Genomic DNA, 12059 nt, shown 5'->3' on the forward strand with positions numbered 1-12059 from the left:
GAGGATCTCCACGCAAGAAGCCTTTGGCTCCCGGAGCAGTTTTCTCTTTGCATCAACATCGTGGAGACTCGAGCAGTGTTCTGGGCGCTCAAGTCGTTACTCCCGTCCCTCAAGGACAAAGTGGTGAGGATCTTCACAGACAACACCACCACGATGTTCTACATACGGAAGCAGGGGGGCACCAGATCCCCAGCCCTATCCAAGGAGGCCCAGGATCTGTGGCACTGGGCCGTCGCCCAGGGGATGTTTCTGGTTCCCTTCCACCTGGCAGGAGTAAAAAACACCATCGCCGACTCACTCAGCAGGGAGCTGCGCTTGTGCCACGAGTGGGAACTGCGCCAGGATCAAGTGGATCGACTCTTCCAGCGATGGGGCAAAACCCAGATCGACCTGTTCGCGACGGCGACAAACTCCAAGTGCCAGAGGTTCGCCAGCAGGTTCCCACAGCCGAGGAGCATGGGCGATGCTTTCTTGTTCCCTTGGGATGGCCTGTTTCTATACGCGTTCCCTCCATTGCCGTTGCTGCTCCGCCTCATCAACCAGCTCAAGAAGTCCAGGTCCAGGTGCAGGATGATTGTCGTCGCACCGGCATGGCTGAGGCAGGTCTGGTTCCCGGACCTTCTGGACTTGTCAATGTCCCTGCCAGTCAGGCTGCCGGCGGACGCGGATCTTCTCTCCAGGGAAGGAGGCCCCATTCTCCACCACGACCCACAGTCGCTGAACTTGCAGGCCTGGCTCCTGCAGCACTAGAGTTTGGAGGTTACGATATCCCGGCTGATTGCAGAGAGGTTCTTGCAAAGCCCAGGGCGTCCTCAACTCTCAAGTGTTACGGTCATAAATGGAAGAGGTTCTCTGTCTGGTGCCGTGCACAGAAGATTAACCCTCTGCGAATTACGGCCCTCAAGTGCTGCCGTACCTGTTGTCGCTGGCCAAGGCTGGACTGGCTCTCGCCTCCATAAAAATACATCTGGCTGCCATCTCCCGATATACCAGGACGACGGGACGGGCGTCCTTGTGGTCTCATCACCTGGTGAAGGAATTTATGAAGGGAGTATTCTGATCATTCCCGCCAGTGAAGGCTCCTGCCCCGGCGTGGGAGCTTATTGTGGTGCTGACCAGGCTCATGCGGGGGCCCCATTCGAGCCTATGCATTCGGCGCCTTTGAAGTTCCTGTCATGGAAGACAGCGTTCCTCGTGGCCATCACCTCTGCACGACGAGTGGGAGAGATTCAGGCCCTATCTTGCAAGCCTCCATACTTGACTTTTCATGACACGAGGGTGGTGCTGAGGACGCACCCCTCCTTCATGCGCAAGGTGCCGTCGGACTTCCACCACAACGAGCCCTTGGTGTTACCAGTTTTCTTTCCGTCACCTTCGATGCCGGCCGAGAGGACTTTGCACTCGCTGGATGTAGCTAGAGCGCTGAAGTTCTACGTGGACCGCACAGAGTTTTAGGAAGACGTCACAACTGTTTGTGAACTTTGGGTCTGTGAATTAAGGGAAGGCTCTCTCGAAGACTTCCATTTCCAGATGGCTCTCCGGCTGCATCATGCATTGTCACCGGTTGGCAAACCGACTGCTGCCCGGCAGTCCGAGAGCCCATTCGACCAGAGCGATCGCTGCTACCACAGCGTTCCTGTCTGGTGTGCCCCTGCTGGACATCTGCAGGGCTGCTACGTGGAGGTCGACGCACACCTTCACAAGATTCTACTGCGTCGATCGGGACTCCAGGGAGGAGTCCAGTGTCGGCCAAGCAGTGCTGCGCAACCTGTTCGCTTAAGGTGAGCCTGGTGAGGAGGTAAGAGATGCTTAATGTTGAGTTGTATTGCTTAATGTTGAGCCTGTTGCCACCTCCCGTGGTTGTGCATGTGTGTACTGCTATGTATTCTTTTATTCATGAGCATGTGAATCCATGCCAGACCCCATGCTGGAGAAGGAACAAGTTACTTACCTGTAACTGTTGTTCTCCAGCATGGGTCTGGCATGGATTCACATGCGAACCCTCCCACCTACTCCTCTGCGGCTCTTCACTTGGTCATACTGCCACTTGGCGTGCTACCAAATCTGAGGATGGCTGCCAGAGGCGGGGTTTAGGGAGAGGGCAGTCATTGACTGGGGGGCAGTATGACCCAGAGATCAGTGATTGGTTACTACTAAGAAAGACAGATCAGAAACGAAACGTATACTGATTTTTTTCTTTACCGAGGATTCCCAGCCTGACAGGGAATATTCATGAGTATGTGAATCCATGCCAGACCCATGCTGGAGAACAGTTACAGGTAAGTAACTTGTTCCTTACCAATAGGCTATGTCTCTCAGAACGCACTGTGCGAGTGGGACAATAAGGTGTGATTTTAGATGTCAGATATTTTGAAGCAAGCCCGTGGATACACGTAAAAACAAGGCACAAAATCTTGAACTCAATCTGCTGTTGAATAGGCAACCAATGAAGAGTTCTCTGAAGCTCTGAGAGGAGTTTTCCATTATACAGAAAAGATCAGGTGGACAGACTGCTGAGTGTTGGGCCACCTTTAAGCGCTGCAATTGATATTTTGGAATTCCTAACAGCAACGCAATGCAGTAGTCCAGTTTGGAATTGGTAAGAGTAACTACTATAATGGGATGGTCCGTCTCAGAAATTAGTGAAAGCACAGGTTTTAGAAGTTTTAATTGGTAGTAAATAACGTAAGAATATGGGTAACCTGTGCTAAGGTTTGATTGCCAGATACAGCCCAAGTTCCTTACAGACTGTGTATAGTTGGTTGTAATTCCAAACGGAGTAGGACAGGGAATCGGAGGTATCATGCTGTTCAACTTCTATTTAGGGCCAAAGACAATAATCTGTCTGTGGGATTCAGATGGAGTTTGTTTTCCAACATCCAAAGTTGCATTTTTTCTGCACATTTAACAACTCGCTCTATTGCCTCCAAAGGCTGCTTCAGACGAATGTAAATTTGCATATCGTCTATATACGGGTGATATTGCAGGTCGACTTGTGTAAAGATTTTAAGCACTGCACTGATGTTAGTGTTAAACAGTAAAGGTGACTGTGTTGACCCCTGTGGCACTCAATATGTAACTGGCAGTGCTTGTGAGCAAAAAGGGCTCATGCTGACCTGTTGGAACCCGCCATCGAGAAATGACTCCACACTTTCGCCGGCTTCCTTGGATATATTTAACAGACATCAATGTAGATTTAAGCATGGCAAAATCAACTTTAGTGAAGGCTGCTGACCGGTCTAGCATGACCAGCATACTGATATCTCCTTCGTCAGCAGCCTCGAATGTCATTTCAGACAGTCAGCAAGGGTGTCTCGGTGTCATTACCCGGCCTAAAGCCTGATTGGTCTTCATCAAGAATATTACTTTCTTCCAGATACTTCTGTAGCTGAGAGATCACAACACTCCAAACGTTTTGCTGGCCACAGAAGACCAGCAGTTGGACAGTAATTAGAAGAATTATATGTACCAGTGTGGGCTTTGTTTAGTAGTGGAGTAAGCAATTACTTTAATTCCAAAGGCACATGGCTTTGAGCCAGTGAGGCATTCACCAGAATTTGAATAGGTCTCCTAAGGATTTGTGCGTGCTGTTTAGCCAGGAAGGCTGGAAGGGGATCATAGAGATAATTTGTTGGCCTCAGATTAGGAATAAGTTCACCATCGAAAAAGTGAATTCTGGTGTAGTCACCCTTACATCCCTCACCTGGTCAATAATGACCTCAGTTGAACCAATTACTTTTTAAAGAGTCAATGTTTGATCTAATCTGATTGATTTTTATTGAAAAAAACATATTAAAGTAGTTTACCATTTTCTGGGAATTTGGAAGACTACTGCTTAGACAGAAGTTAGAGAAATTGCTTAGTCTTAAATAGAGCTTTTGGCCTATTACTTGCCAGATTTATCTGCTTTAGCTGATATAATCTCACTTAGTTTCTTAATAAGGAATTGGTTTTAATAGGATCAGCTTCAGTTCTGGTCTGAAGCCTTTTATTTTCAGTTCTTCTATACAGGGTCTTGAAACATTTCAAGCTTTCACTCAACCATTGATTGGTGCTGGTTTGCATAGTTTTCACCTTTTTATTTGGGGGTGGGGGGCATAGTATCACAGTTAGCTCGAAGTTGCTGTATTAAGTCTGTATGTAGATCCCACTTCCATTGGTGATCCCAGTACATTGCATATTAGTTTAGTATCAAATAAGGTTGAGATCTTTTTTTTGACGATGTAATTCTGAAATATTTTATTTATTTTTAAAATGTATAAAACACACAAATAGCCTGTGGGCATCGAGGCGCTGTTACAAGAAGATTTAGTTACATGGAGCCTACTTAAGGTTTTACATGGGAGACACATTACATACAGTTAGGTATTGACAAATGGTGCTTTACATGGAATAATGTACGTAGTTAAACAGCTGTTGAGTTCAGGCAAATAGCAGTGTGTTGATAGCTTTACAAAAAACTAAATGGGAAGTTTCAGATCTAAGGTGGGGTGCAAGGGAGTTCTTTGCATGGCAGCGATTAATGTGAAGCTGGAGCCACCCGCCCTGGCTCGTTTGACTTTGGACACTGTGAGTGGTGCTTTTGACTTCCCCAAGGTATGAGCAATAGTCATGTTAAAAATTGCCATATAATGGTGTGACCAGCTAATTGGAACATTGTCAAGATGGCATAAACCAAGGCTTCTGAACAATACAGGGACCAGGCAATGACCAGGATCATTGCACCTGATGTTAAAATCTCCTACATAATTAACTTGGAATAACAAAGAGCGTCTGCCCCTAGGAAAATATCCAAAGAGTTCAAAAAAGCACTAGCTGGTCCCGGGGGTCTATAACATAAGACCACCTGACAGGATGTAGTGGATGAAAGTTTACACGAACATGTCAATACCTGGGAGATACCGTCCCAGATCAGTTTCCTAAAACTTTGAAACTCACACGTACTTTTATAAATAGTAGAAACTCCCCCACCTCCTTTTCTGTTCCCCATTTAGCAATTTGATGTGATAATTATCTGGCACCAAAAGAAGGTTGCACAGGAAGAAGTAAACCAGGATTCCATAATCCATAAAACATCTAACTCATTTAGTTGAACAGTCATATATTGCAGTTGCATTTTTTATTGCTGACCTGGAGTTTCAGTGCCATTTTAAATATAGGGGCTGTAATCGAGTGCAAGGGCTCTATTAAAACTGGATACAGAATATTTAAAGATCTAATTTTATTTAGCACACAGAGAGAAAGGAAGCCATGTTGAGAATCTATATGGGACGTTAAAATATCTCGAGAGTAGGTCAACCTTGTAATAACAAACAAAACTGCGAGTCTCCCAAACAGTGAGCAATCCAAGAATACAATTACTTTGTTGTAGTAAAAAGATCAGAATAATGCTGTGCATATGAAACTGACCAATATATCAAATGGGAAAGGCAGAGGGGCCACACGGACCGACACAGACTGGCTTGCCGGTGTCGCCCGGCGTTTTCACTCCTGGTAGTGAAAGATGCATCTACAAAAAACTACAGCTCCCTGGGAGTTGTAGTTCGCAACTAGTGTTCAGGATTTCAATCATGTGCCACACACCTTGGCCTCAGCCTAATGTGTCACGCACAACTAAGATGCCTTTCTCTTTATTTTATGCGAATTCAATTTGAGATGGTACACAACTCGTATCACACCCACTTTTTCAAATACCCTGGGTCACAATGGACCATGAACCAGGCCGGTTGGTGAAAATACTATATTTTATTTATTTTTAAAATTCTATGAAATCAGACAATTCCAATATGGGGCAACAATCACCAATGGGATGATCATTACAATATAAATGTGAGCAATGCACTTAATTAACCTTCTCCTAGAACATATACACTGTACAATTGAATAGGAGCACTTTTTGATTTTAGGAAAGATAGCACCCAAGTTAAGGTTTCCCCCGGCAATGTTCCCTTAACCCACAAATAATTGAATTCTGAGTGGATAGAAAGAAGCAGCAGGTAGTCGGGAATAAGAGGGAGAAAACAGAATAACAATCCGACCTTCCCTCACAGAATAAGCGACTTTAAACCCTTAGCAAAGACCTAAAATAACACTTGAATTTTACAAATAATTGTGTGGTTAAATTATAATATACATATGTTTTATCACAATAGCAGGTATGTTATATCACTGGCAATCACAAGGCAATGGATCAGCAAAAGGCATACAATTCGAAAATGAGTGGAAAGTTTAGAGCATGCTGCAGCTAAATGACATGTTGGAAAACTTGCAATTTTCTCAATTCCCGCTTTAAATTACCTAAACGGTTTTTAATAAAAACTAGTGAAATACTCTGATTTGGAGTGCGGTTTTTGGACTGGGGAATAGATATATTTCTGAGGCTTGTGGAATCTGCTTAGATCACATGCTGTGCACAGGCCGACATCTAGTGGAAGCTGCGGAGTATTACAGTTTGTTTTTCGAAACTCGAAAATGGGCGTCGACACAGGGCGTGCCAGTAATACTATCCCTAGTGTGACGTCCACTGTACCCAAGATCCCTGACGCGTCTAGGATCCTCAGATTGTTTTTTTCCGCCATACTGGGCAGAAGCATTTTGCGGAGTCCCCTGGCCTTAGCCATACTTTTGCTAAAATATTAATTTATTTACATCCTTCCCCATCGCAACGTCGAACTTCGACACTCGACGCCGGCTGGAGAAGAAATCGACCGTCGGCTGCTGCACGACTGATTTGGGCCTCGGAAGGCCTCTGCCCGGGCCTTGGAAGGCCTCTGGCCTCGGCCCTGCAAGTAGGGAGAGTGGGGGGTTGTACATACTCTACACTCTTGGTATATAGGTACACCTTATACATTTCCTACACTTAACAGCCCGCTGCCTCAAGGTGCATATGGAGGGTAACCCTTTTCAATTCTGCCCCAAGTGCAATCGCAAATACCCTTGGGTCGACAGGCATGCCACGTGCAATCTCTGCTTGCCGAGAGACCACCCCGAAGCGAACTGCAGAGCGTGTAGTAGGTTTAAACCTAAGACTTAAGGACCGTTCGACACGTTGAGCCCACCACGCCAGGCAGGCGGCCATGGCAGCGGAGGGCGCCTGCAGCGACGGCAGCAATGCCGTACTTTCGGACCGCGAGGGCATTATGGCGTCGAAAGACAGCCGAGCGCAAGTCCCCGACCTCGGAAGGTCGTCCGGCAGGGCGGCTATGGGGAAGACCCCCGGCGACACAAGCGCTTCACACACACTAAACACCCGAAGTCCAACCGAGACTCGACGACGTCGAGTTCTCGGAAAGAGGCACAAACAGAACGGTCCGATTCGGTGTCCTCTGGGCGTTCTCGATCGAGATCGCCGCATGACTCCAGGCAATCATCCACTCTTGCCAAGAGTGCCTCGCTCCCTAGGCTAACAGAAGTTCGATCGTCGGAGGACGAAGACAACTTCCACCCCCAGGCCTCGCTCCAGGAGTCGGTACCCGCAGACAAAATCAGCGAGGCCCCACGCTCGAAGGACAGGGACCCTACCCCCGACCCTCGATGCCAGGCGTCAAAAACCTCCGGAGCCGCAAAAGGACAGGGAAAACATTTTTCCACTCACGGGGAGGGGGGAAAACAGCAGAAGAAGCAGTCTTTGCACTCTTCCACACCTGTGAAACACACCACTCCCCCTAAACAGACAGACAAGACCAAGTCTGCTGGTATGTCTATAACCAGCAAATCTACTCAAGATAAATCCCTGAGACTTGCTGAGAGAGTCATTCCCAGTTCCAAAAAATGGTCGATTGAAGACGTAGATAGGGTCATGTCAAGGATGTCTTCTTTGGCTGATTTTTACGATAAAAATCCAGAACATTTCCTTTCGTATGATCCACAAGGGGCGACACCCTCAGGCTCTAATGATCCTTTCCCCCCGAGTAAGAAGCCCCGGTTTGAAACACCGATGAGGTCTACAGACCCCTTCGAGGTACAACCATACTCACTATATCAAGGAGAGGCTTCCTTTGGTGAGGACCAAGAATTTGGCACGGTAGAAGAGCAAACCGGGACGGGCTACTATGGGGATGATGAGGACCAAGAAGAGGAAGACCCTGAAAACTACAGAGTAGATTCCCCAGTAGAAAACGAAGCCCCGGTTACCGACCCCCCCCTGTCGATAACCAACCCCTCCTAAACGAGGTTCTCGCACGTGCAGCAGAACATTTCCATATTGACACCCACGGTGTCCAGGAGGAGAGGGACTTCGCAGAGGAGTTAGTGGAAGAAAGGAGGCCTGTTGCCTAGACCATCCCTATCCTTAAGTCCATTCAGCGAAGAATAGACCCGTCCCTGGTGAACCCGAACCTCACCAGAGCAGTCAATCCCAGGGTTGAAAAACTTTTCAGGGCAGCCCAGTCTGACCCTCTCTATATAAGAGGACATCTGAAGCCAGACTCCCTAGTTGTCACTAACACTCGTAAGAGGGCTGGAACACCCTTGTCATCGTTCGAAGCTCCTCCCGACAAGGAGAGCAAAAAACTATATGGTTTCGGCAGGAAAGTAGCCTCAACGTCCGCCTATCAAGCAAGGATTGCAAACTCCACCACCCTGTTGGCCAGCTACAACTGCCATCAGTGGGAAGAAGTCGTGGCACTCATAGCCTCTGCTCCTGAACCTTTAAAGGGCCAGTTAGCTCGGATTTCCGCAGAGGGTAGAGCCGTGTCTGGTTGCATTTTGAAAGCAACCTTTGACGCCGCGGACAACGCAGGCAGATTGATAGCAGAAGGCACTGTTATCAAGAGACATGCGTGGTTACGGCAGTCTGGTTTTAAGACAGAAACCCAGGCATCATTGTTGGACAAACCGGTGGAAGCCGATCTGTTTTTTGGTAAGGCGGTCGAAGACGCACTGAAGAATGCCAAGGATAAATACGAGACACTCAAGTCCCTTGGCCAGTTAACCAATAAACCCCCTAACCAGAGAGGGAATAGTAATTTTTGTCGCCCACGTGGCCAAAATTCCCAGAGGATCCAACTATTCCCAGGGGCAGGCTACACAGTGGAACAACAGCCAACAGTCTACCCAGAGTTAAGGCAGGGGTAATAGGAGAGGTTGTGGTAAAGGCAGAGGCAGCCCCAGCAAGGGAGGCAGCACGCCTCCACCAAAGCAGTGACACTCAGTTCAGGGTCCCTTCTCACGCAACCCCAGTAGGGGGACGCATTTCCAACTTCACCCAGGCTTGGGAAGGGATCACATCAGACAGATGGGTGCTGTCAACAGTATCCACGGGGTACTGTATAGAACTACTGCAGCGTCCCCGGAACCATCCTCCACGACAGAGTACACCCTTTAGAACATCAGAAGATTCTCCTCGAGGAGATCGCCATTCTGCTAGAAAAGGACGCGATAGAACTCGTCCCGGGAAACCAGGTAAACAAGGGTATTCAACTTACTTCCTTGTGCCAAAGAAAGATTTGACAATGCGCCCAGTATTAGACTTACGGCCTGCCAACAAGTATGTCAAGCCCCAAAAGTTACGTATGACTACGCTACAAGAGGTAATCCCCCTCCTAAAAAAGGGGATTACATGGCAACCTTGGATAGGAAAGATGCTCATTTTCATATTTCCATGTTCCCAGCGCACAGAAGGTACTTGCGCTTCAAGGTGGACAGTCAACACTACCAATTCAGGGTACTGCCCTTCGGGATAGCTTCAGCACCAAGGGTATTCACCAAGGTACTGGCGGTGGCGGCTGCACACCTACGCAGGGAGGCAATCCCGGTGTACCCTTATCTGGACGACTGGCTCATAATGGGGGAAACCCCAGTAATTTGCAGGACAAACATTCAAAGGACTATCGACCTCCTCCACGAGTTAGGCTTCTCAATCAACGAGAAAAAGTCAAGCCTGGTGCCAAGCACCTCCAAACAGTTCCTAGGAGCAATCCTAGATACTCAAGAAGGGTTGACCTTTCCTTCAGAGGAAAGAATTCGGAATATACTACTGCAAATTCCACATTATCAGTCCGGTCACCAAATGACGGTACGGAAAGCAATGCGTTTACTGGGCATGATGGCGTCATGTATTTACCTGGTCCCCCACGCGCGCCTGCGCCCCATGCAGGAATGGTTGGCGAAACAGTGGTCTCAGGCAAGTGGTCAGTGGGACGATCTAGTGGTCGTTTCGCCAACACTAGTACAAAGCCTTCACTGGTGGACAAGAGAGAATCTCGCACAGGGGAAACCCTTTTACGATCCCGAAGTACAGGCAGTAGTCACTACCGATGCATGTCTGACGGGGTGGGGAGCTCACCATCTCCACCACACAGCTCAGGGTCTCTGGTCTCCCACAGTGGCCAAGAACCACATCAACCTGCTAGAGCTTCTGGCAGTATTCAGAGCGCTTCAAGCGTTCGAGCCCCACCTACTAAACCTGTCAGTGCAAATCCGGACGGACAGCACAACAGCCATGTTCTACCTGAACAAGCCAGGAGGGACTTGTTCGCCAAATCTGTCCAAGCTTGCCCAGAAAATCTGGATATGGGCACTCAGACGGAACATCTTCCTGTCATCACAACATGTTCCAGGGGAGCTCAATTCCCTAGCGGATGCTCTGAGCAGAGACTCCCTCCCAGAGGAACACGAATGGGTTCTACACAGAGAGGTCGTAGAAGATATCTTCTCTCAGTGTGGTTTCCCCTCTATAGACTTATTCGCCACAAGCGAAAACAGACAATGCCCAGGATTTGCATCCAGGTTTCCCCAACCAGACTCCCAGGGAAATGCCCTGTGGATGAACTGGTCGGGGATGTTTGCGTACGCTTTTCCACCAACTCCTCATCAGGAAAGTGGTGAACAAGATGAACAGGGAGTCGATGACGCTCGTCCTAGTTGCTCCCATGTGGGCAAGACAACCGTGGTTCCCACACCTACGCAGGATGGCGGTGTGCGAGCCCATCAAACTTCCAGCCTGGTACAACCTACTGTCCCAGCACCAAGGTCAAACAGTGCACCAGCAACCCAACTCAATGAACCTGGCAGCATGGCTCCTGAGGTCATAGAGTTTGGACATCTCAATTTACCACAGAGGTGTATGGACATCCTAAAGGAATCGGGAAACCAAACACAAGGCACTGTTACTTTGACAAGTGGAAGAGGTTCGTTATCTGGTGCCAGAGTAGACAAATCAACCCTGTTGATTGCACTCCTTCCACTATTGTTACATACATGCTCCACCTGCTAGATGCAGGATTGGTTTTTAACTCACTGAAAGTACACCTGGCAGCCCTGTCTGCATACACCACTTCCCATAGCAAGGTCTTGTGGTGGAAAGTACCAGTAGTTAAAGCCTTCATGGAAGGAGTAAAGAGACTTCACCCTCCTATTTCAAACCCACCACCAGGGTGGGACCTTAATGTGGTGCTAGCCAAGCTTATGGGACCCCCTTTCGATCCCATGCATATAAGCAGTCTCAAACACCTGTCTTATAAACGGTCTTCTTAGTAGCTATTACTTCTATAAGAAGGGTCAGTGAAATTCAGGCTCTGTCAGTGCAGGATCCCTTCTTTACTGTCCATAAAGACAAACTGGTTTTACGCACACACCCTAGGTTCTCACCTAAGTTTATATCAAAATTCCATGTAAACCAGTCCATCGAGCTTCCGGCTTTCTTCCAGGACCCTCAAAGCTCGGCTGAGGTGAAACTACACACCCTAGATGTGTCGGGCGGTCCTCTACTATGTAAATAAAACCAGACCGCTAAGAAAAAAAGATCAACTGTTTGTCTCCGTAGCTACAGGCAGAGAGGGGATCGCGTCTCTAAAGGTGCCATCTCGAAGTGGATTATTAACTGTATCCAGCTGTGTTACTCACTCTCTGAAAGAACTCTGCCTTTCACGCCAAGAGCCCACTCTACTAGAGGCATTGGGGCCACTCTGGCTTTCATTGCAAATGTACCTCTTGACACCATTTGCAAAGCAGCTACTTGGAGCTCTATTCACACTTTTACTCTGCATTACTGCATTGACACCCATTCCAAGGCAGATACACAAGTGGGACAAGCGGTTCTAAGACACTTATTTGCTCAT

General features: G+C 48.0%; 1 protein-coding gene across 5 annotated transcripts in view; it reads left to right on the forward strand.

Annotated features, from left to right (window-relative positions):
- SGK2 (serum/glucocorticoid regulated kinase 2) overlaps nt 1-12059 on the forward strand; it is a 536387-nt gene that overhangs the window by 392183 nt on the left and 132145 nt on the right. The gene's annotated exons all lie outside the window — the stretch shown is intronic.

Source organism: Ambystoma mexicanum, chromosome 3p (genome assembly GCF_040938575.1).
Source record: "Ambystoma mexicanum isolate Mex_15411 chromosome 3p, UKY_AmexF1_1, whole genome shotgun sequence".
In the NCBI taxonomy this organism is placed as follows: domain Eukaryota; kingdom Metazoa; phylum Chordata; class Amphibia; order Caudata; family Ambystomatidae; genus Ambystoma; species Ambystoma mexicanum.